We start from the raw sequence: 22,538 nt of genomic DNA, 5'->3' as shown, positions 1-22,538 counted from the left end.
GAAAGAAGAAAAAAAGAGTATAATGTAATCACAGGCAAGCAAATCAGGAAAATCAATAGGTACTGTGGGTTGGTGGGGAGGGAGAGGGGACTACAGAAGAAGGCAGGCATGCAAGAGATAAATTATATGCACATTAAGGGTCAGATTCTGCCATCTTTGCTCATGTAGAGGCGTAATTTAGTCCTACTGGAAACAGCAGGGACTCGGGGGCCATGCAGTATGAAGAAGGGTATCAGAATTGGCCCCACCAAAATAAGTTCCTGGTGAAGTTGCCAAAAGATTGACAGGCAAGGTTGTGTTGAGATGGGGTTTTAAGACCTGCCTTGCTCCTCACATCACTTTTTTCCAGGGGCAGAAGAAACTCCCAGGGACCTTGCACTAGTCTGAGGCTGAGGCAAGCTGGTTGGGAGGAAGACAGTGTCACACTATGACAGTCACCCTCATAGCTGCTGTTATAGCTCTAGTGCAGGGGCATCACACTCCCGGATGTGGAGACTGAGGGACAAAGACACAAAGCCAGCTGGGATTTTCAAAAGAGCCTAACCGACTTAGGAGCACAGGTCCCATTCAAAGTCACGGGGCCTTCTGCTCCTAAACCCCTTGGAAAACCCCACCCCAAATGTTAGGAGAGCAAAGATTTTTACAACCCCTTCACAATGCTTTCTCTTTATATTAGGCTAAGTTTTGGGGAACAGGTTCTAATTGCTCTGTTTCTCTGCATTCAGAAAGCTGATTTCTTCCACGGCTTCCCTTGGCCCATTTATTCTTTTTCTGCTGAAAGAAAAGAAAAGAAAGAAAGAAAGAAAGCCCTTTTAACTCTTTAATTAAAATCTTCTATTTACTGGCATCTTGAGCTGAGCACTGCTGAAGACCCCAGAGTCCTAAGATCACCGGGAAACAAGCAGTTGGGGAGGATGAGTCAGGGGTTCGTGCAGAGTAAGTCACTGTATTCGCAAAGAGAAAAGGAGGACTTGTGGCACCTTAGAGACTAACCAATTGATTTGAGCATAAGCTTTTGTGAGCTACAGCTCACTTCATCGGATGCATACTGTATGCATCCGATGAAGTGCGCTGTAGCTCACGAAAGCTTATGCTTTCACTTTCCCTTGGGAAGCAGCCCCAGTTATTCTCTTGAGGGTTTTTATTGTTGCTTTTCATGCCCCTTTCTTTCTCTGGCTCTTTCACTTTGATCTAGTCAGGGTCCCCGGGACTGGCCCATCCTAAACCCCTCTTTTTATAGAGTCTCATGTCGGCGGCACTCATCCCCTCTATTTAGCTCTGTAACTGGACACCATCTAGACTGTGGTAGCTGTCTGGCTCTTTAGTCATCATCAGCTGCCTTTCGACCGGTTGCCAAGTCATTTACCGTAACTAGGGCTGGGACCGTGGAGGGGATGGATTACTGCTGTCGTGGCCTTTGGCCTCTATTGAGGAATCCATCACCAGTTACTGAATGCACTGTGTGGAGAGTACCTCCAACCAACCCTACATCAGGTCTGAAATCAGCAGAGTCGCCCCAGAGCGGGGAACCTGAAAGAGGAGGGCTTTAGCCAAAACAGAGAAGAAAGGCAGGGAATGGGGGCTAGAAATAGTTCAGTGCAGTACCGGAAGGGTCACTGGAACAAATGCTGGAACCTGAAGCTTACCAGCCACAGGAACACAGAACAATTCATCCATCCAGTCTGGCATCCTTCCTGCTCCTGTGGCCAGTAACTGATCTTTCGGAGGAAGGCAAACCCATCCTACAGTAATACACATATCAATTATTACTATTAATAACAATACATCAATAATAATAATAATAATAATTGTAGATATTATCATAGGACTTATTATCTATATTCTGGGAGCACCCTGAAGCCCAAATCAGGATCGGAGCGCCATTGCACTAGGTGCCGTATAAACGCATCAGAAAGTACCGTCCCTGGCTTACAATCTAATGCAAGATGCACAACAATGAGAATGAGGGGGGAAGGGAAGGGAAGGGAAAATGGTGCCATGCATACACAGGCTAGCTATGTGCATAGCTTGGTGGCTCTGAATCTTGGGTGCACACCCAGAAGGGAAATGCCTTTCTTATCCCATGTGGTGACCGGCTTGTCCCCTGCCACAAAAGCCCCAGCAATGTTCTAACTTCATGAGTGAACTTTATTATTAGGAGTGTTTCGAACAGGCCAGACCGAACCCTCACTGCCAGTCATTGGGACTGAGTACCTGGTCACCAATAGGAGCAGAGATCTCACAGGCTGACCCAGACCACAAACCAGAATACCCTGACTGATCACAGGAGGAGCAGGGGCTGTAGGTGTAAGGCGGGGGAAGAGGAACAGGAGGGGAAGACTTCTTCCACCCTGTCCTCCCTTGTGCAGCTGCAGTCCCCCGGTCAGCGTCTGTGACGTTGCCCCCTGTATACCTAATGCCCCCCGAGGAGGTGAACAGGCCCGAGACAGAGGCTTTTGTTAGCTCATGCTGCAGAGACTAGAGCCAGGAGACATGTTTCAGCCCAAACTGGGTTTTTTGGATGAAAAATGCAGGTTTGGCAGCACTGAAATGCTTCACAAATTCATGTCAGTTTCACTGAATTGTTCCTACTGGAAAAAAAAATTGGAAAAAGTCCACACTTTCAATAGGAAATGTTTGGATTTTTCCATTTGAAACCACTTGCCACTTGGAAATTTCCTTCAGTTATCTTTAAACTTTTTTAACCCCCATCCCCAAAACAAACCCTTAAAAATGCTCAAAATCCATGGGAAATGTTTTGTTCAACACAAGGTGAAATTTCAACTTTTCAATTTGCTGAAAAATTTGAAAACTTTCATTTTGGGGTCAACCCAAAACTTGTTTTTGGGGGGTGTGGGATTTTGGGGAATTGCCAGTGAACAGAACAGTTCATTATTTGCCCAGCTCTAGCAGAGATCTTGGAGGTTCCCAGTTCAAAGCCTGGTGTGGGCCAAGATTGTGGCTGTCAAAAGCAAAACTGCAACTGTCTATGTGACACTCCCCGGCTATGCTTTGTTGCTGCTTTGCTCGGCCTGGCGGTGAGCACCAATGCCCTTTTGTCCTTCACCGGTTGTTGTTAGATTTACAATTCCCCTCGAGACACTGGACTTAACAGCGGCAGAGTAAGTAGGAAACACATCATGCTTCTAAGGCAGTGCTGGCTGCTGCTTCAGGGCCTCTGGGGATACATCCTGTGAAGTCACAGGGGCAACTATTTGCTTTTTCCTTGGGAGGCTCCCTGAGGCTGGGTCTGATTCCTGAGGGCACAGGGCAGAAGAGCAGTGAAGGGGGCTGGCTGGTGCTGAGATGTGGCCTGCAGATGAAATCCCTTTGCCGTGTGCTCTCTTATTGTTATTCTTTGCCAAGGGGGTTTCAGAGCACACTGTTCACTCAAGCCAGACAAGAAAGGCAGCCCTAAGGGTCTGCATGAGCTTTGTACCTGTGTTACCTCTACCGGGCCAACAATACAGCACCCCCACATTTAACCTCCTCCCCTCCAAACCCTGTCACAAGCATGTCTCTCTGAAACCTCTGAAAACCAAGCAGGAGAGTGAGCCTCCCTCATTCCCCCCGCCACTGAAAAACCAATGGCCCATGCCTGGGGAGTAGAAAGGGCTGCTCTGTGCTATGTGCTATAATCCAATATGAACCATAAGCCAATAGCATCTCACGCGCAGCCCAGGTTGCAATGAGCCTAGGCTCATGCTGCAGAGTGTCAAACTAACAGGAAAGAAAAGTTGCCCGTGTCCTGAGGTGGAGACTGATGGGAAGTTGCCCATCTCGCCACCAGAGATGTGACCTAGGGATCAGCTCCAGCACGGAGCGGGTTCTGAAGCAAAGGCGCCCACTCACTCGGGCCTTGATCCAAAGGCAGTGGGAGAACTCCCTTGGGACAGAGAGGCCACTGTGCTCCTTGGCTGAGCCCGGACGGCCTGGTTTGGACGTGGCAGGTGCGTGGTAGCTGCTGGGACTGTACTGGAGCTATTTCACGAGTCGCTAACGAACGCAGTGGGGCACTGCTGCCCTGACCGTGGGGGAGGCAGGGGTCAGAGGGAGGAGAACGCAACCCGGTTCTTCTCCCAGGGCTTGCCCCAGATCATTGCATGGATCCATCCAGCTGATGTGCAGGGACTAGTGCTCTTGTCAGAGACCCACAGCCGTGTCCCAGTTCTGTCAACCTGACTCCAAAAGGCTCCCCTGACAGGTCCCAGCCCTGGGATTTTCTACTTCTGAGGAAGGGTGACAGGGCTGGAAGCAGGGGAACCCACAGGGCTGGCAAGGGATGCAGGGAGCCCCCAGTGGCTCCGCTTCCCTGAAGATCTCTGGCCCCACAGGGCACCTTTGCTGGGCCCCTGTGAGTGTGAAAGGGGCTGTCTCCACTGCCCAGGCAGGGGTGGTTTGTGTGCGGAGCTCTCCTCTGCACAGTGACTCCCGTGGCATGCTCCAGTCCCATGTCGGGAGGCACCGGACCTTGATTTGATTTGACTCAAGCTTAGCTCTGGTGCCTGTGAATACTATTCCATAATACTCTCCCCAAGCTGCTTTCCTACCAGGCCTTGGGTTGGTCACGGCCTACAGCTAGGTGGTAAAGTCTAGTGGGGCTGATTCTAAGTCCCTCTGCTCCCGCGCTGGGGGTGTAAAGACACTGTTGCAATCCTGTATTTTGGGGCTGGGCTGGGGCCTACCTGACCCCTGGCATAAGTTAGAGCAGCCTCAGGACCGCTCTGCTTTACCCTCTGCTACCCTTGTCTCCCTCGGAAGCAGAGAAGAGCTAGAGCAGTGCACTCCAGCCATCCCTGACATGCCACAGAGAATTCCATATGCCAACGTGGGAGCAGGGCACCCTGATTACTAGCCCTACACTGGGTAGGGGCACCCCCTGCACTGGGGAAGTTCTCACGGGCCACTTCCATACACTTTAAGGCCCCTTTATGTTGCCAGAATGGTGCAAGGAGGCCTAAGTACAACTGACAATAAGGCTCAGGGTTTCTATTCACCATTCTCAGCCCCCGAAGAGAAGAAAACCCCCAGCATTCCAAAACTTTGTGCAGGAGAAGAAGGGGAGAAGGCCACTGTCTCTTGGCAGGAAACATGTCTCAGGCTGATCTAATTTCAGAGACAATGCTCGCTATAGAGAACGTGAAGACTGCAAAGCCAAGCACCCCAAAATGAAGAAATGCCAAGGTTACATGCCACCTCAACCCCATGCCTGATCATTAGGCTGCCTTTAATGACATGCTTGCAGGCTACAATTTGCACAGGAGCCATCTCATTCGTTGCATAGGTTTAAATGCACAGTGCAGGTGGCCAAGGAATGAGGTTAACAGAACTTCTGAGTCCCTGATCTGTGTCTGAATTGGCAACATGCAACTCAGTGCAGCCTTCAAAGCAAAACTACTGCACTTTTACACAAAACTGGTTGTCAAATCTCTTAACTTGGCTAAATGCAAACTCATTTTCACCAGCGCACAAGGCACCTGGCCAATCCAGGAGCTATTCCCTTTCCAAATTTCACTCTCTAGCCTCACCCATTCCAGCACCGGAGCTGGTCCAAAAATATCGCAATGATTTTATTAGCGTGGAAAGGTTTTGTTGTTGTTTTGTAACTCCATATCATCATGAAGATGGATGAAGCATTTTTACTCAAATTTCTGACAAAATTCACCCCCAAGCAGAGACCAGGCCTTGAAAATTTCAGCCCAAAGCCTGAAAATTTCTGAAAGTTGTGAGCAACTGAAAACATTTGGAAATGCGTCAGAACCCTCAATTGTTGCGGCTAGTGCTCCAGCTCTGACTCTGATTAAAGCAGAAACTGAAAACAGATCACACATCTGCTCATGGAAAGTTTCTTGTTCCTGGGAACCAAGACAGAAAAGAAAAATGTTTTGGTTTTCATCAAGAATTTTTATCAAACGTTTGCAGGTTTTTGTTGGAAAAAAAAACCAAAAATATTTTGGCTTTTGGCAAATTAAATTTTTTTAGTTTCTGACAGATTCTTTTTTTTGATTTTCAGTTGCTGAAGCCCAATTACATTTTTTAAAAAATTTATTTTCATTTTCAACAAAACACCTCAAATTTAGTCAAAAGCCAGACATTTCCCACAGAAACATTCATGATTTGTCAAAAAAGCCATTTTTGTCATTAAAGTATTTTACATGAAACATTCTGACCAGCTCTAATAGCTTTTCTAGAATTACTGGAAAGGAAAAGGTTGCGTATCGTGTTAGTTTAAGTGATGTCCATTTCCTTGGTGCCTGTTTGAAACAGACTTTGAAGAAACTCAACACGCACTGAATCCTAGCAGCTGAGTTCACCTGGTACATCAGTCAAATATAGCATCATTTAGTGGCTACTGATTACTGTGAAGACATCATAGAGAAGTAGACACCTGGTCATGTCCAACACCGGAGGTGTGTGTATTAAGTATGTTGCACCACATTTTGCTTGCACATTTACACCTGCCTCTGGAAATTTCCACTACATACATCCGACGAAGTGGGTATTCACCCACGAATACGCTCCAGTACATCTGTTAGTCTATAAGGTGCCACAGGACTCTTTGCTGCTTTTACAGATCCAGACTAACACGGCTGCCCCTCTGATACTTGACACATTTTGTTAAGATGCATCCCCCTTCCCGCAAAGCAGGCACAAAACATTCTGCCCAACATTGGCCCAAAACACAAGAAAATTAAGACTCCATGACCATCCCAAGACCATTTCTTATACTAATGATCCTATGGTTTCTTTTGTGATTTCATACCATGTGCCAAAAAGGCCAGTGTAATTGCAATAAAGAATCAAATGTCCCTTAGAGACATGCACTTTGGGGCTGGAATGTTTTACCTGTTATAGGTAAAATCCACTCCACCCACATAAAGCCAGAGCTTTGGAGTGCACATGGGCAGATTCAGTTTTCCCATCTCAGAGCCAGGCTCCCAGGTTGTTCTTCCAGACCCAACAGCGTGGAAGAATAGGCCCCATAGTTTGGGGGTCTTCTATGTCAATTTGTGTTTGGAAATTGCTTGTTACTGGTAGCACAGACCCTAAGATTATACTCTGACAAGTGTTAACATAGACATAGACATACTTACCACATTGTTCTGTAGAGCCCACTCAAAGAGCAATGATAGAGTCAGCCATGAAGCCTACCTGCCCAAAGACCTGCCTGATGACACATTTATTATCAGGAGGGTTTTTCATTTGAAGCTTTCCCTGCTGTCTGCTGCGAGTCTGAGGATATTAGATTGTCACTTAATTGAGAGCATTCCAAAAATATTCTCCTGCTCCTTAGACTACAGCTCTCCAAGCTAATAAACTCAGTTTCAGGGAGAGGAGTGGCTTGTTTATATTGGGCCTCTCCGCAGGCAGCCGCTTATGTGTTACATCTTGAAATTCCTCAAGTGAAGCTGTTGCACAAACCTTATTAAACTAGTCTCAGTGTGTCTTCAGATTTCATGTATGACCCTTTGCTATTAACAGTTATTGATTCTGGCTTCAACATGCATAATGTGGTGTAATCCTGGGACATTTGCAGCCTTATATGGGTTTGAATGTTACGGCAGGATTACCTGTAGCTGAAGAAAGAAAATGAGGCATTATTTGTTTACATTTTCGAAGGGGAGCCATTTCTAGAAGAGGCTAAAATGCATCAAACTAGCAACAATGAAATTTCCAGTGCACTGGGGATTTGGCAGAGATGTCCAAAAGGGGATTCTGCTCACTCTGGTGTGGCGCTATTGGTTTTCTGGGGGAAAGATATTTATGAACAGATATAGCAAATGTTAACACATAAGGCCAGAATTTTAAAGGCATTCAGGCTCCTAACTCCCATGGGAATTAAATACCTTTAAAAATCTGTCCCTTAATGCTCTTTGTAGGTGTCTTATAAAGGTATGTTGTAACAGCCATGTCTCTCTCAGGAGGCCAGTATGGCCAATGTACAGTGCATGAAGATCTGTATCTGCTGTCTTCCCTAACATGTTGTTGTTTCATTTATACAGGGGACCTCCCTGCCATAAGAGGTCATTGGCAGGGTTCCAGAAAGGATCCAAAATTTGCCTGGACACTGGGACCATCCAGAATTATGATAGTAGGGGTTTAAAATATAAGGTTTGGGAAGGATCTTGGCTGGGCTTTGCAATCCAGCCTAAAGAGTTAGGCGCCCAATTCCCATTGACTTGACCTCCATTAGACCCCTTTCAAAATCCCAACCACAAACCCCCATGTTTTAGGGCCTAAGACAACCTGTAGTATTGAGGGTTTGGAAGAAGCTTCTCTGGTATGCAGATTAACCCATCACTGGCTTCAGCAGGATTTCTCACACCTTCCTATTAAGCATCTGGTGTTGCCACAGTTAGATAGAGCATATTGGACTAGGTGGACCCCAGGTTTGATCCCATCTGGCAGTGCCTATGTTCCTAGTGCCAAATGAATGCCAAGAGCTGCACAGTATGTAGGTCATGGCACATGGTCCTTTGTGTCCAATGATGGAGTCAGACTGAATGAAGCCTTGTGTGCGCTCTGGTGACTCGGAGTTAAGTGGATGCATTATCAAGGCCATGTGTTTTCCTTCATGAGATAATGTGGATTGAAGGTCCTGGGGATGGAACTGGAAGAACGTGTCTGTGGCAGAGGTGCTGGGAATCAGCAACTGACCCAACACTCTGGCCACTGTTTAACCAGGTAGGCCCTGAGGAAGGCCTGAATAAGGAGAGGAGTTCCTGTCACTGGCTCAGGTTGGGGTAATGAGTAGCTAATGAGCTAGTTAGCCCATTAACAAGGGGATTGGATAAAAGAGCACAGAAAGGAGGGGCAAGGGAGGAAGCAGGAGAGAGAGAGAGAGAGCGAGTGAGTAGGTGGGCCTGATAAAGGCAGCTCTCTGTGCAGAGAGACTTTCCCCACCCACACCCCTTGGGAGAAGGGGTAGTTAAGCTGAAGGACTGTGCGAATGGTACGGCTGCATGCAACATGGTGGTACCTTCAAAAGGAAGGTCACTGAGCAGTCTGTGTGAGAGCGAAGACAATGGGAACAGAGAGTGCCACAACACATCCGTTAACTTTGTCTCGCTCTCTCCCAAATATCTGTCCAGAGCTCCAGGCACAGAGTTCATTTTAAAATATGCATACAAAAATATATAGTGGAATAACACCCACAGAACTCCCTGCCCGGCCCAGCCGCAATACACTTCTGCTCCTACCGCTCCCACTAACATTCCCCTGAAGTCCCCCACACACCACAGACACGCTGTTAGGGATTGGCGTGAGAATGTATCAGCAAGGAACTGGGAGACCCAAGCCACTGAATCCTAGGGCTGAGGCAGCTCTGCTGACTGAGGCCAAACCCCAGCTTGCACTGCGAATCTGCAGCTAGCAGCAGAAAGGCCTGTAAAAGGCCTGCCAGAAGAGTATGTAGTTTGGGCCTGGGGATGATTACGAACCTGTGCCAAATTCTCTGCTGGAGTCACTTCCTCCTGACACAGGTGTGACAAGGCAATGGCATTGTGCACCGTCACCGGCTGTCCAATCCGGTGCCACGTCTTACAAAGGGTGCTTTTGCTTGCCTGATTATTTCACAGTGCCCGGTAGCACGCTAGGCACATCGCCGTACAAAGATACAGCTCAGCGTCTACGCCCCAAATATTTTCTCATCTAAATGACACCAGACACAGCAGAGGGCTGGGGGAAAGAGGAGTGTCTGATTTGCCTTCTCGTGACCACTTGTTATTTTTTATAACTCCTTGTAACAGGCTCACAGCCTTTGCCTGAAACACCTGCCCTCCCCATCCCCACATCCTGCTGATCTTACTGGGAATGGGTTAAATGGATTGTACTGATGCAGGTTGCTCATTAATCCTCCTGTATATAAGGGAGGTGGGAGTGGCTCTGTGCGGACAGAGGATCTAGGGTGTGGGCTGACAAGTCCTTTGGTAGGAGCTCTCGGAGCAGTCAAGTCAGAGGAGAAAGTTGGAGCTGATCTTTATATCTTCTTGGTGTTTTCCTTGTTGATAAAGCCAGCCCCCTGGAAGTGAACGACCTTGGAGCCTACACAACTGGGCTGTGTTTGTAGAGCCTCCTGGTAGATGCTCTTGCTCACACGTGGTATCAGGGGTGCATTTTTTTTATTGGTTGAAGACCTGTTCCAGTTTCAACTATCACCTTCCTGGCCTGTCATGTGTCTCTTCTGAAAATGAACCCTACGGTGTCATATGCCTTTTTGCCTCAACACACCTATGTCTTTCTCAGCATTAATGGTTTCCAAGTGGATGGCATTTCACAATCAATATTTGTGTTTCAGCTTTATGCTCCCCCTCCTGGTGTATTAATTTCCTCTCTGTAATGTCTAACCTATCTTTTCTCCTCCCTATTTAGAATGTAAGCTCCTTCTGGAAGGGGTTGTCTCTGACGATGTGTTTATAGCGTGCCTAGCACCATGGGTCGTGATTGGGAGTCTGCATCGCCGTATTACTACTAATACTATTGCCTATCTACAAGGGGATGGAAGGCGACTATATGCAGAATAATTACAACAGCAACTCTGATACTGAGTCTGCCTTCATTAATATTTAAGGATCAGATTATGCGAGCTTTACTCACACTGAGCAGTACCACGTGGAGTAAGATGCTACTCAACACAAGTAAGGGTGGCAGGATCTGGCTTCAATTCAACAAGCATTGCAGAAGAAGTAAATAAAAGCACAAAATATTTCATAGCTCACGTGCTGCAATAAAAAGCATTCTACAGCACCAGGAGCACCTCTCCCCATTAAATATTGATCACTGGACAAATTCCCTACTTGACATTCAAATGTGAAAGCTTATATGCTAGAGGAATAATCAACTGGAAACATTTGTGACTACGTGGTGTCCTGGGAAGACCAAGGTGGACGAGAACAATTTATATTTCCAAATTGCATGCCCTGTAATTTTATAGCTATGGAACTTGGAGTCTGATCTTGCCAGCCTTACTCTGTGCAATGAGCAACCCATAGGCAGAGTGCTGAAGTCCACTGAGCACAACAAAATGCAGGATCAGCGCCTTACCCTCTATCCATACAGAATATCTATCTACACACACCCGTCTACCTACATTATCTAATCTAAATTTATATCAGGCATTTCCTTCATTTATTTCTTCTTCGTCTTCTTCTTCTTGGTACTTGTAATATGCAAGAAAAAATCTTGTCTTTGCACTCTGTAAAATCCGGAGAGGTTTTATAAGCTTAAGAGAACTAAAGCCATCATCCTCTGGATTCTGTGCTACGGGTGGATCTCTCTAGCCCTCTGCGTGAATGCGGGCCATCCAAAGGCGTGGTTCAGAGGAGAACACGCCCAGGATTCCCTTTAGATCTGCAGAACAACAGCAAAGAAATGTAACCTGACACCTAGCCACCAGCTCTAGCCAGGGAGTGAGGGGGTGGAGCCCAGCCTCACCCACTACCTGTTCTCTCCCTGCCCACTTTCTCACAGGGGGCAGATTGTCCTGAAAGCCGAGGCTGTGTTCTACACCAATGTTGGAGCCAAAATCCAGATAGACCAAGCAAGCTAGGGGGTGCCTTTACTTAGTTGTAGAAGACCAGGGTACAGTCTACCCTTAATAATCAAATTCCCAGATACTTTATCTTGAGAAAGAGATTTAATTTTAGGATTAGTTCCTGATGGGCCCTTAGACTCTCCAACTGGATTTCATTTGACATTTATCCTTTTAAAAACATGTTTTTGAAGCTATATGGATAATGATCTTTGCTCAGTGCCATCACCCCTTTCATCATAATTATCTTTCACACTCAATTAACTTGGTTTGATATAGTATTAAACGTTCTCACCCTGATGATTCCTCCATGGAAGCTACATTCAATTCTATTGTTTGTTGGTGTTTATCTGATTTCCTCTATTTCCTCAGTGCCTTTTATGTATGCTATTGTTAATTAAGTCAGTTACAAAAGATTGCAAAACAAAGCAAAGGCTGTAAATTTAATACATATATGTATGAGGGAATTAGGCAGAGATGGTTTGGATAACATGAGAGCTCAACCCAGACTTCATCCCCAAACCATCCTGAACCTGCCTCTGTTTCTAGTGGTGGGGGGAAAAAGAGCTCAGCTTGTTATGGGTGAGAGTAATTTTGGCTCTCTCAGTTGTGCTAGGGCCTGGGATTAGAAGCAGTTTTGCCTGGTGGAGAGATCACTAAACTGGAAGGCAGAAGATGCTGGTTCTGTTCCTGGCTCTGCACTGGCCTGCTGGGTGACTTTGGGCAAGTCACTTCCCCCCACCCCCAGTTTCCCCATCTATAAAATGGAGATAATGATACTGATCTTTGTAAAGCCTTTGCATTCTGCTGCTGAAAAGGGCTATGTCAGAGCTAGGCATTAATGTTAACAAACACCGAGTTAAATTAATGGAAGAACCTTTGTTGACTACAATGGGCTCACGTTACAAGGCAACATACCAATGTACGGGTGAAGGAGAAACATCTTGCCCTAAAAATAATGGGATCTGGAGGGCTGGGATTTTGAAAAGTGCCCAAGGAAGGTAGGTACCAGGCCACACCGGGACATACAGCTTAGTATGACACTAAGCATTGATTGGGGGAAACCAGAATGATCCTAGAAAACCCTCAGAAATATCCCAGTCCTGTACACGGGACAAATGAGCCTATATTCAGAATATTGTGTATATATTCTGTTCACAAAAGGGAAAAATATTACCTAAAATGTCAGGGAAGCTGCAGCAAAGAGCCCTCACCATGTGTCAGGCAGTGAAGGATCTGAGCTATTTCTAAAAGTTATTGAAACCATGTCTGCATTCTTCACCAAGGGGGAGATTATTGAAATACGTAAGATCCTGAAAGGAACAGAGAATGGGCTGTGCATGCCACAAGTCTATTTAAGCTTCTGTCAGTTACAAGCACTTAAGCTATAGTATGTTAGGGTCAGTCTGCAGAGGAATTTAGGTGAAATTTCCTTAAGTGCAGAGTAGGTATTATATGGAATAAAAGGCCAGGCCACCTAAGCAGATTTTAAGACGACTTACATGTACCGTTCCTGGAGGAACAAGTGCCAGTTCAAAAAAGCACATGGATCTAAATGGAGTTCCTGCCTTGCTGTAGAAATAAAATATCTATGGATGCCAACAATTTCTTATTTGTCACAACAATCAACATATATAGGGAAACATACGGATTGGACGATTGTGCAATTATTTAGCACTTTTCACCCATGGCAATCCCAACATGCTTACAAGTTACCCCAAAAGCCAGTAAAAAGTAGATCTGGGTGCATTTTTTTGGCAAATGGTAAATTCCCCAAAAAATGCATTTTGGGGGGCACTGAAACTATTTGTGAATTTGGGTCAAATTTGGCAGAGTTTTGGCAGATAACAAAACATTTTTGTTTCCCCGCAAAAAAAAGTCAAAATGGTTTGTTTTGATCACTTTGAATTAAAATGTTTGACTTTTCATTTTGCAACAATGTTTTGTTTAGAAATTCAGCAATATTTATTTAAAAGATTCATTTTGGGTCAACTGAAAAATTTAATTCATAGAATCATAGAATCATAGAATATCAGGGTTGGAAGGGACCCCAGAAGGTCATCTAGTCCAACCCCCTGCTCGAAGCAGGACCAATTCCCAGTTAAATCATCCCAGCCAGGGCTTTGTCAAGCCTGACCTTAAAAACCTCTAAGGAAGGAGATTCTACCACCTCCCTAGGTAACGCATTCCAGTGTTTCACCACCCTCTTAGTGAAAAAGTTTTTCCTAATATCCAATCTAAACCTCCCCCACTGCAACTTGAGACCATTACTCCTCGTTCTGTCATCTGCTACCATTGAGAACAGTCTAGAGCCATCCTCTCTGGAACCCCCTTTCAGGTAGTTGAAAGCAGCTATCAAATCCCCCCTCATTCTTCTCTTCTGCAGGCTAAACAATCCTAGCTCCCTCAGCCTCTCCTCATAACTCATGTGTTCCAGACCCCTAATCATTTTTGTTGCCCTTCGCTGGACTCTCTCCAATTTATCCACATCCTTCTTGAAGTGTGGGGCCCAAAACTGGACACAGTACTCCAGATGAGGCCTCACCAATGTCGAATAGAGGGGAACGATCACGTCCCTCGATCTGCTGGCTATGCCCCTACTTATACATCCCAAAATGCCATTGGCCTTCTTGGCAACAAGGGCACACTGCTGACTCATATCCAGCTTCTCGTCCACTGTCACCCCTAGGTCCTTTTCCGCAGAACTGCTGCCTAGCCATTCGGTCCCTAGTCTGTAGCGGTGCATTGGGTTCTTCCATCCTAAGTGCAGGACCCTGCACTTATCCTTATTGAACCTCATCAGATTTCTTTTGGCCCAAGCCTCCAATTTGTCTAGGTCCTTCTGTATCCTATCCCTCCCCTCCAGCGTATCTACCACTCCTCCCAGTTTAGTATCATCTGCAAATTTGCTGAGAGTGCAATCCACACCATCCTCCAGATCATTTATGAAGATATTGAACAAAACCGGCCCCAGGACCGACCCTTGGGGCACTCCACTTGATACCGGCTGCCAACTAGACATGGAACCATTGATCACTACCCGTTGAGCCCGACAATCTAGCCAGCTTTCTACCCACCTTATAGTGCAACCCCAAATGATTTTTTTTGGTTTTTCATTTCTGTGAGAAAAATTGAAAAAGTCCCATTTTTGTTTGAACTGAACTGAAATTTATTTGTTTTGGTTTTTCAGTTCAGCTCCTAATGGAAAAATCATTTATTTGCCCAGTTCTAATAAAAAGCCATCAGCTATTTGTGGTTATCAGGCAGGTAGAATGCATAGCTTCTATGTAAGGCTACGTTCGCACTATGAGCTAGGGGTGTGATTCCCAGGCTCATGTACTCATAACTCATGCTAGCTCTCAATGAGGATAGTTAGCATGAGTATAAGCCCTGGTGTACACTACAGACAGGGCTGGATTTAGGGGCAGGCGACCCAGGTGACTGCCTAGGGTGCCAGGCTTTGGGGGCGCTGGGCTCAGGGTGCTGTAAGGTATCCAAAAATTTAACAAATGGAGGGGGGCGCGCTGAAGATGCTCTTCACCGGGGGCACCATTTGGTTTAGGGCCAGAGTTAAATTGACACAAGGCAGCTTACAACAACTTTAGCAAAGCTTTTGACACGGTCTCCCACAGTATTCTTGTCAGCAAGTTAAGGAAGTATGGGCTGGATGAATGCACTATAAGGTGGGTAGGAAGCTGGCTAGATTATCGGGCTCAATGGGTAGTGATCAATGGCTCCATGTCTAGTTGGCAGCCGGTATCAAGTGAAGTGCCCCAAGGGTCGGTCCTGGGGCCGGTTTTGTTCAATATCTTCATAAATGATCTGGAGGATGGTGTGGATTGCACTCTCAGCAAATTTGCGGATGATACTAAACTGGGAGGAGTGGTAGATACGCTGGAGGGGAGGGATAGGATACAGAAGGACCTAGACAAATTGGAGGCTTGGGCCAAAAGAAATCTGATGAGGTTCAATAAGGATAAGTGCAGGGTCCTGCACTTAGGACGGAAGAACCCAATGCACCGCTACAGACTAGGGACCGAATGGCTAGGCAGCAGTTCTGCGGAAAAGGACCTAGGGGTGACAGTGGACGAGAAGCTGGATATGAGTCAGCAGTGTGCCCTTGTTGCCAAGAAGGCCAATGGCATTTTGGGATGTATAAGTAGGGGCATAGCCAGCAGATCGAGGGACGTGATCGTTCCCCTCTATTCGACATTGGTGAGGCCTCATCTGGAGTACTGTGTCCAGTTTTGGGCCCCACACTTCAAGAAGGATGTGGATAAATTAGAGAGAGTCCAGCGAAGGGCAACAAAAATGATTAGGGGTCTGGAACACATGAGTTATGAGGAGAGGCTGAGGGAGCTAGGATTGTTTAGCCTGCAGAAGAGAAGAATGAGGGGGGATTTGATAACTGCTTTCAACTACCTGAAAGGGGGTTCCAGAGAGGATGGCTCTAGACTGTTCTCAATGGTAGCAGATGACAGAACGAGGAGTAATGGTCTCAAGCTGCAGTGGGGGAGGTTTAGATTGGATATTAGGAAAAACTTTTTCACTAAGAGGGTGGTGAAACACTGGAATGCGTTACCTAGGGAGGTGGTAGAATCTCCTTCCTTAGAGGTATTTAAGGTCAGGCTTGACAAAGCCCTGGCTGGGATGATTTAACTGGGAATTGGTCCTGCTTCGAGCAGGGGGTTGGACTAGATGACCTTCTGGGGTCCCTTCCAACCCTGATATTCTATGATTCTATGATTCTATGAACCTAACCATGTGAGTATCTACACTAAAATTTCACTCTCGCCAATGTAACTCGCCTGCTCTGCTGACTTCATAACTCCAACTCCATGATGTAGTTAGGTCGATGCAGTATCAGTGTAGACACTGCATTGCTTACACTGACTATTGCTGGCTTTCAGAAGCCATCCCACATGGCCCAGCCATGCTGAAAAACCCACCTCAAACGGATGGGTATGTACCCCCTCTAAGCCATGCCTTTGCTGCTGCTACCCCTGCTACTATGATTACATGGCTATTTATACTCGCACTAGTTTGAGGGCAGCTACCATGAGCATGTGTACACGAGTGCAGGAATCACACCCTTCGCTTGTAGTGTAGTGGACAAAAGTCAGGATATGCTTCTATGGGCACAAAGCTCTAAAGATTTAGAGCAGGTTGCACAGCGGAGCCAAGAGGCCAGTGAGGAAACTTGGCAACATGTGACCTCCAGAAGAAGAAGAGGAATGTCCAGGTACCAGCAACGCAGACACAGGTAAGTAACCGTTTTCATGTTCTCTCCACAGGTACCATTGCGGAGAGTGGACCAGATGATACGTCTGGGGGGAGAAAGCAGAAGGAGACTCCGCTGGTTGGAAGGCATGAGATGCGCTGTCCTGAGGTTGGGGGTTCCACGACCACCACTCCCAAGAGAAGGAGGCGGGTGGTGGTGGTCAGGGACTCCCTCCTCAGGGGGACTGAGTCATCGGTCTGCCGCCCTGACCGGGAAAACAGAGAAGTCTGCTGCTTGCCAGGGGCTAAGATTTGCAATGTGATGGAGAGACTGCCGAGACTCATCAAGCCCTCGGATCGCTACCCCTTCCTGCTTCTCCACGTGGGCACCAATGATACTGCCAAGAATGACCTTGAGCAGATCACTGCAGACTACGTGGCTCTGGGAAGAAAGATAAAGGAGTTTGAGGCGCAAGTGGTGGTCTCTTCCATCCTCCCCGTGGAAGGAAAAGGCCAGGGTAGGGACCGTCGAATCGTGGAAGTCAACGAATGGCTACGCAGGTGGTGTCAGAGAGAAGGCTTTGGATTCTTTGACCATGGGATGGTGTTCCATGAAGGAGGAGTGCTGGGCAGAGACGGGCTCCACCTAACGAAGAAAGGGAAGAGCATCTTTGCGAGCAGGCTGGCTAACCTAGTGAGGAGGGCTTTAAACTAGGTTCACCGGGGGAAGGAGACCAAAGCCCTGAGGCAAGTGGGCAAGCCGGGAGGAAGCACAGGCAGGAACGTCTGTGAGGGGAGGGCTCCTATCTCATACTGGGAATGAGGGGCGATCAGCAGGTTATCTCAAGTGCCTATATACAAATGCACAAAGCCTTGGAAACAAGCAGGGAGAACTGGAGGTCCTGGTGATGTCAAGGAATTATGACGTGATTGGAATAACAGAGACTTGGTGGGATAACTCACATGACTGGAGTACTGTCATGGATGGTTATAAACTGTTCAGGAAGGACAGGCAGGGCAGAAAAGGTGGGGGAGTAGCACTGTATGTAAGGGAGCAGTATGACTGCTCAGAGCTCCGGTACGAAACTGCAGAAAAACCTGAGTGTCTCTGGATTAAGTTTAGAAGTGTGAGCAACAAGAGTGATGTAGTGGTGGGAGTCTGTTATAGACCACCGGACCAGGGGGATGAGGTGGATGAGGCTTTCTTCCGGCAACTTGCAGAAGCTAGTAGATCGCACGCCCTGGTTCTCATGGGCGACTTTAATCATCCTGATATCTGCTGGGAGAGCACTACAGCGGTGCATAGACAATCCAGGAAGTTTTTGCAAAATGTAGGGGACAATTTCCTGGTGCAAGTGCTGGAGGAGCCAACTGGGGGGGAGCTTTTCTTGACCTGCTGCTCACAAACCGGGAAGAATTAGTAGGGGAAGCAAAAGTGGATGGGAATCTAGGAGGCAGTGACCATGAGTTGGTCGAGTTCAGAATCCTGACACAGGGAAGAAAGGTAAGCAGCAGAATACGGACCCTGGACTTCAGGAAAGCAGACTTTGACTCCGTCAGGGAACTGATGGGTAGGATCCCCTGGGGGAATAACATGAGGGGGAAAGGAGTCCAGGAGAGCTGGCTGTATTTCAAGGAATCTCTGTTGAGGTTACAGGGACAAACCATCCCGATGTGTCGAAAGAATAGTAAATATGGCAGGCGACCAGCTTGGCTTAACGGTGAAATCCTTGCAGATCTTAAACATAAAAAAGAAGCTTACAAGAAGTGGAAGGTTGGACAGATGACCAGGGAAGAGTATAAAAATATTGCTCGGGCATGTAGGAATGAAATCAGGAGGGCCAAATCACACCTGGAGCTGCAGCTAGCAAGAGATGTTAAGAGTAACAAGAAGAGTTTCTTCAGGTATGTTGGCAACAAGAAGAAAGCCAAGGAAAGTGTGGGCCCCTTACTGAATGAGGGAGGCAACCTAGTGACAGAGGATGTGGAAAAAGCTCATGTACTCAATGCTTTCTTTGCCTCTGTCTTCACGAACAAGGTCAGCTCCCAGACTGCTGCGCTGGGCAACACAGCATGGGGAGTAGGTGGCCAGCCACAGCATGGGGAGTAGGTGGCCAACAGAATGAGGTGGTTAGGGACTATTTAGAAAAGCTGGATGTGCACAAGTCCATGGGGCCGGATGCGTTGCATTCGAGAGTGCTAAAGGAATTGGCAGCTGTGATTGCAGAGCCATTGGCCATTATCTTTGAAAACTCGTGGCGAATGGGGGAAGTCCCGGATGACTGGAAAAAGGCTAATGTAGTGCCAATCTTTAAAAAAGGGAAGAAGGAGGATCCTGGGAACTACAGGCCAGTCAGCCTCACCTCAGTCCCCAGAAAAATCATGGAGCAGGTCCTCAAGGAATCTATCCTGAAGTACTTACACAAGAGGAAAGTGATCAGGAACAGTCAGCATGGATTCACTAAGGGAAGGTCATGCCTGACTAATCTAATCGCCTTCTATGATGAGATTACTGGTTCTGTGGATGAAGGGAAAGCAGTGGATGTATTGTTTCTTGACTTTAGCAAAGCTTTTGACACGGTCTCCCACAATATTCTTGTCAGCAAGTTAAAGAAGTATGGGCTGGATGAATGCACTATAAGGTGGGTAGAAAGTTGGCTAGATTGTCGGGCTCAACGGGTAGTGATCAATGGCTCCATGTCTAGTTGGCAGCCGGTATCAAGTGGAGTGCCCCAGGGTCGGTCCTGGGGCCGGTTTTGTTCAATATCTTCATAAATGATCTGGAGAATGGTGTGGATTGCACCCTCAGCAAGTTTGCAGATGATACTAAACTAGGAGGAGGGGTAGATATGGTGGCAGGTAGGGATAGGATACAGAGGGACCTAGACAAATTGGAGGATTGGGCCAAAAGAAATCTGATGAGGTTCAACAAGGATAAGTGCAGGGTCCTGCACTTAGGACGGAAGAATCCAATGCACCGCTACAGACTAGGGACCGAATGGCTAGGCAGCCGTTCTGCGGAAAAGGACCTAGGGGTGACAGTGGACGAGAAGCTGGATATGAGTCAACAGTGTGCCCTCGTTGCCAAGAAGGCCAATGGCATTTTGGGATGTATAAGTAGGGGCATAGCCAGCAGATCGAGGGACGTAAACGTTCCCCTCTATTCGACATTGGTGAGGCCTCATCTGGAGTACTGTGTCCAGTTTTGGGCCCCACACTACAAGAAGGATGTGGATAAATTGGAGAGAGTCCAGCGAAGGGCAACAAAAATGATTAGGGGTCTGGAACACATGACTTATGAGGAGCGGCTGAGGGAACTGGGATTGTTTAGTCTGCAGAAGAGAAGAATGAGGGGAGATTTGATAGCTGCTTTCAACTACCTGAGTGGTGGTTCCAAAGAGGATGGTTCTAGACTATTCTCAGTGGTAGAAGATGACAGGACAAGGAGTAATGGTCTCAAGTTGCAGTGGGGGAGGTTTAGGTTGGATATTAGGAAAAACTTTTTCCCTAGGAGGGTGGTGAAACACTGGAATGCGTTACCTAGGAAAGTGGTAGAATCTCCTTCCTTAGAAGTTTTTAAGGTCAGGCTTGACAAAGCCCTGGCTGGGATGATTTAATTGGGGATTGGTCCTGCTTTGAGCAGGGGGTTGGACTAGATGACCTCCTGAGGTCCCTTCCAACCCTGATATTCTATGATTCTATAAAATGTAGCTGGAAAATAAACTTGGGGGGTGATTTGAGGTATCGCTGCATGGTGACAGGTGACAAATGTTGACTTCTTAATGATGAACTTTCCATTGCACTCTACGGAATAGAAGGATCACTTCAATTGAAATGTGGCCTGCAGTGGAATTTGGCAGCTGTTTAATTATGCACATCAGCCTAGCCAAACAACCTAGGGCAGGAAGTGCAGGGCTATCTCATCCCATCCATACTGTGCGGGGGAATTCACACAGGCAGAATGTAATCCATTCCAACTGGAATTTTGTCCAAACATCAGGTTTCAAGCCCTTACTCCGGAGGAAACATTGCAACGGAGTCCTTAATAGACTATGTAAGAATTCTAACTCTGTTTGTTTCTTTCCTCCTGAAGTAAATAACACAGGAGAAACAGGTAAATAATAGAATGTTGGATTTTTTTAAAAAATATAAAATTACTGGTTTATTCTGTTTTGACATGTTTCTGCAGGAAAGAGTCTCAGAAATCAGAGCTCTGCTCAGCAATCAGTTGTGTCATTTATAAAGACATCTGAGCTACAGCCAAAGCAATATAGAACAGTGTAGGCAGTAATCGAAATCTGAAAACACACTAGGAAAATACATTAGAATTTAATATGTGCAAACAGAACTAATGTTGAGCTCAAGTAGTTGCAGATACCACGGATATTCAGGGACAAGGGCCAGCAAATTTTACACATATTAGAGCATAAACATGATTAAAACAAAGTGCAGCTGAGCATACAAATAAGATCTTGCTAATTTGTTAGAGTCACTGGACTGGCCACAGCTCATCCAGCAGTGGAGATGATCTAAACACAATTTAACTTCAAATGTGACAGAAGGCTACTCGCAAACGAGCAAGATTTACAAGCATGTGCAAATAGAAAAGTCATCCATAGAAAATTAAAGGTGGACATTAAAAAGTGAAATCCAAGTAATGGAATTTGCTGAGTGGAGGCACTTACTCTTTTGATCATCAAAATTAACATACAGGAAAATAAATCACATTGAAAAGAGATGGGCAAAAGATGAGGTCAAATTACATCACGGATCGAGTGTGAGATTTAGCCTTATCTTGGCATTTTCCATTAAAAACCAAGGGCCGGATTCAGATCCCCCTACTCACACTGGATAGCCCTGTGACACTGTATGGAATATGAGAGACACTTTATGATACTGTTGATATCAATATTATAAAATTGCAATGAATTGTGCCAGATATGCCGTGTGAGGTATCTGCAAAAATGTTATGATTTGCCAAATATGATGATCTTGTTAATATGTTTGTATCACCTTTGTATTGTGAGTTATAGTTATGTATGGTATATTTGTATTTCCAAACTTGTGCTGTGTTTCTGTCCTCCAAACAGATTGGCATCAACACTGCCTAGCCTGTTCGATGTCTCATCAGGGGCCATCAGCGGTACAATGAACCCATTGAAATGCCAGGGACTACGTCTTATGAGTCAGCAAGACATGTAGGGGCATGCCGGTGGACAGAACTCTAAGGCTTTTCCATGCCATGTGCTGTGCAGCTTGTGTTTGGGACACAGGAAGTACAAGCCACATGGAAAAAGACTATAAAAGGCAGCTGCATCATCGCCATTTTGTCCTCAATCCTGCTTCTTACCTCCGGAATAACTTTTCTACAAACCAAAGCTCTGAACAAAGGACTGAATGACTCCTCCAAGCTCTGGATGTGGTCCAGAGGGACTTTCAAGCCAGCAGACTCATTAATACTGCTAAGAACCTGACATATATGGACTCTGAAGTCTTTGTATGCATGTCATTGCTTTACCATTTAACAACTCTCTTCTTGTTCTTTTTTTTTCTTTATAATAAACCTTTAGTTTTAGACACTGTCATAAAGATAAAGGGAAGGGTAAACACCTTTAAAATCCCTCCTGGCCAGAGGAAAAACCCTTTCACCTGTAAAGGGTTAAGAAGCTAGAATAACCTCGCTGGCACCTGACCAAAATGACCAATGAGGAGACAAGATATTTTCAAAGTTGGAGGGGGGAGAAACAAAGGCTCTCTCTGTCTGTGTGATGCTTTTGCCGGGAACAGA

General features: G+C 46.3%; 1 long non-coding RNA gene across 2 annotated transcripts in view; it reads right to left on the bottom strand.

Moving 5' to 3' along the window:
* Positions 1-4: 4 nt before the first annotated feature.
* LOC125636606 (uncharacterized) overlaps positions 5-22,538 on the bottom strand; it is a 51,733-nt gene continuing 29,199 nt past the window's right edge. Inside the window, exons 1-3 of one of the 2 annotated variants that reach the window (XR_012668668.1) lie at positions 7,095-7,254; positions 1,647-1,742; positions 5-774 (exon numbers count right to left, since the gene is read on the bottom strand). This is a non-coding gene — a long non-coding RNA (uncharacterized LOC125636606). Of the gene's footprint in view, positions 775-1,646; positions 1,743-7,094; positions 7,255-22,538 lie in introns of those variants that run through there. The other variant, XR_012668669.1, reaches the window with a different exon arrangement.

Source organism: Caretta caretta, chromosome 5 (genome assembly GCF_965140235.1).
Source record: "Caretta caretta isolate rCarCar2 chromosome 5, rCarCar1.hap1, whole genome shotgun sequence".
Taxonomy (NCBI): Eukaryota; Metazoa; Chordata; order Testudines; family Cheloniidae; genus Caretta; species Caretta caretta.
This window is presented reverse-complemented; position numbering and strand designations above follow the sequence as displayed.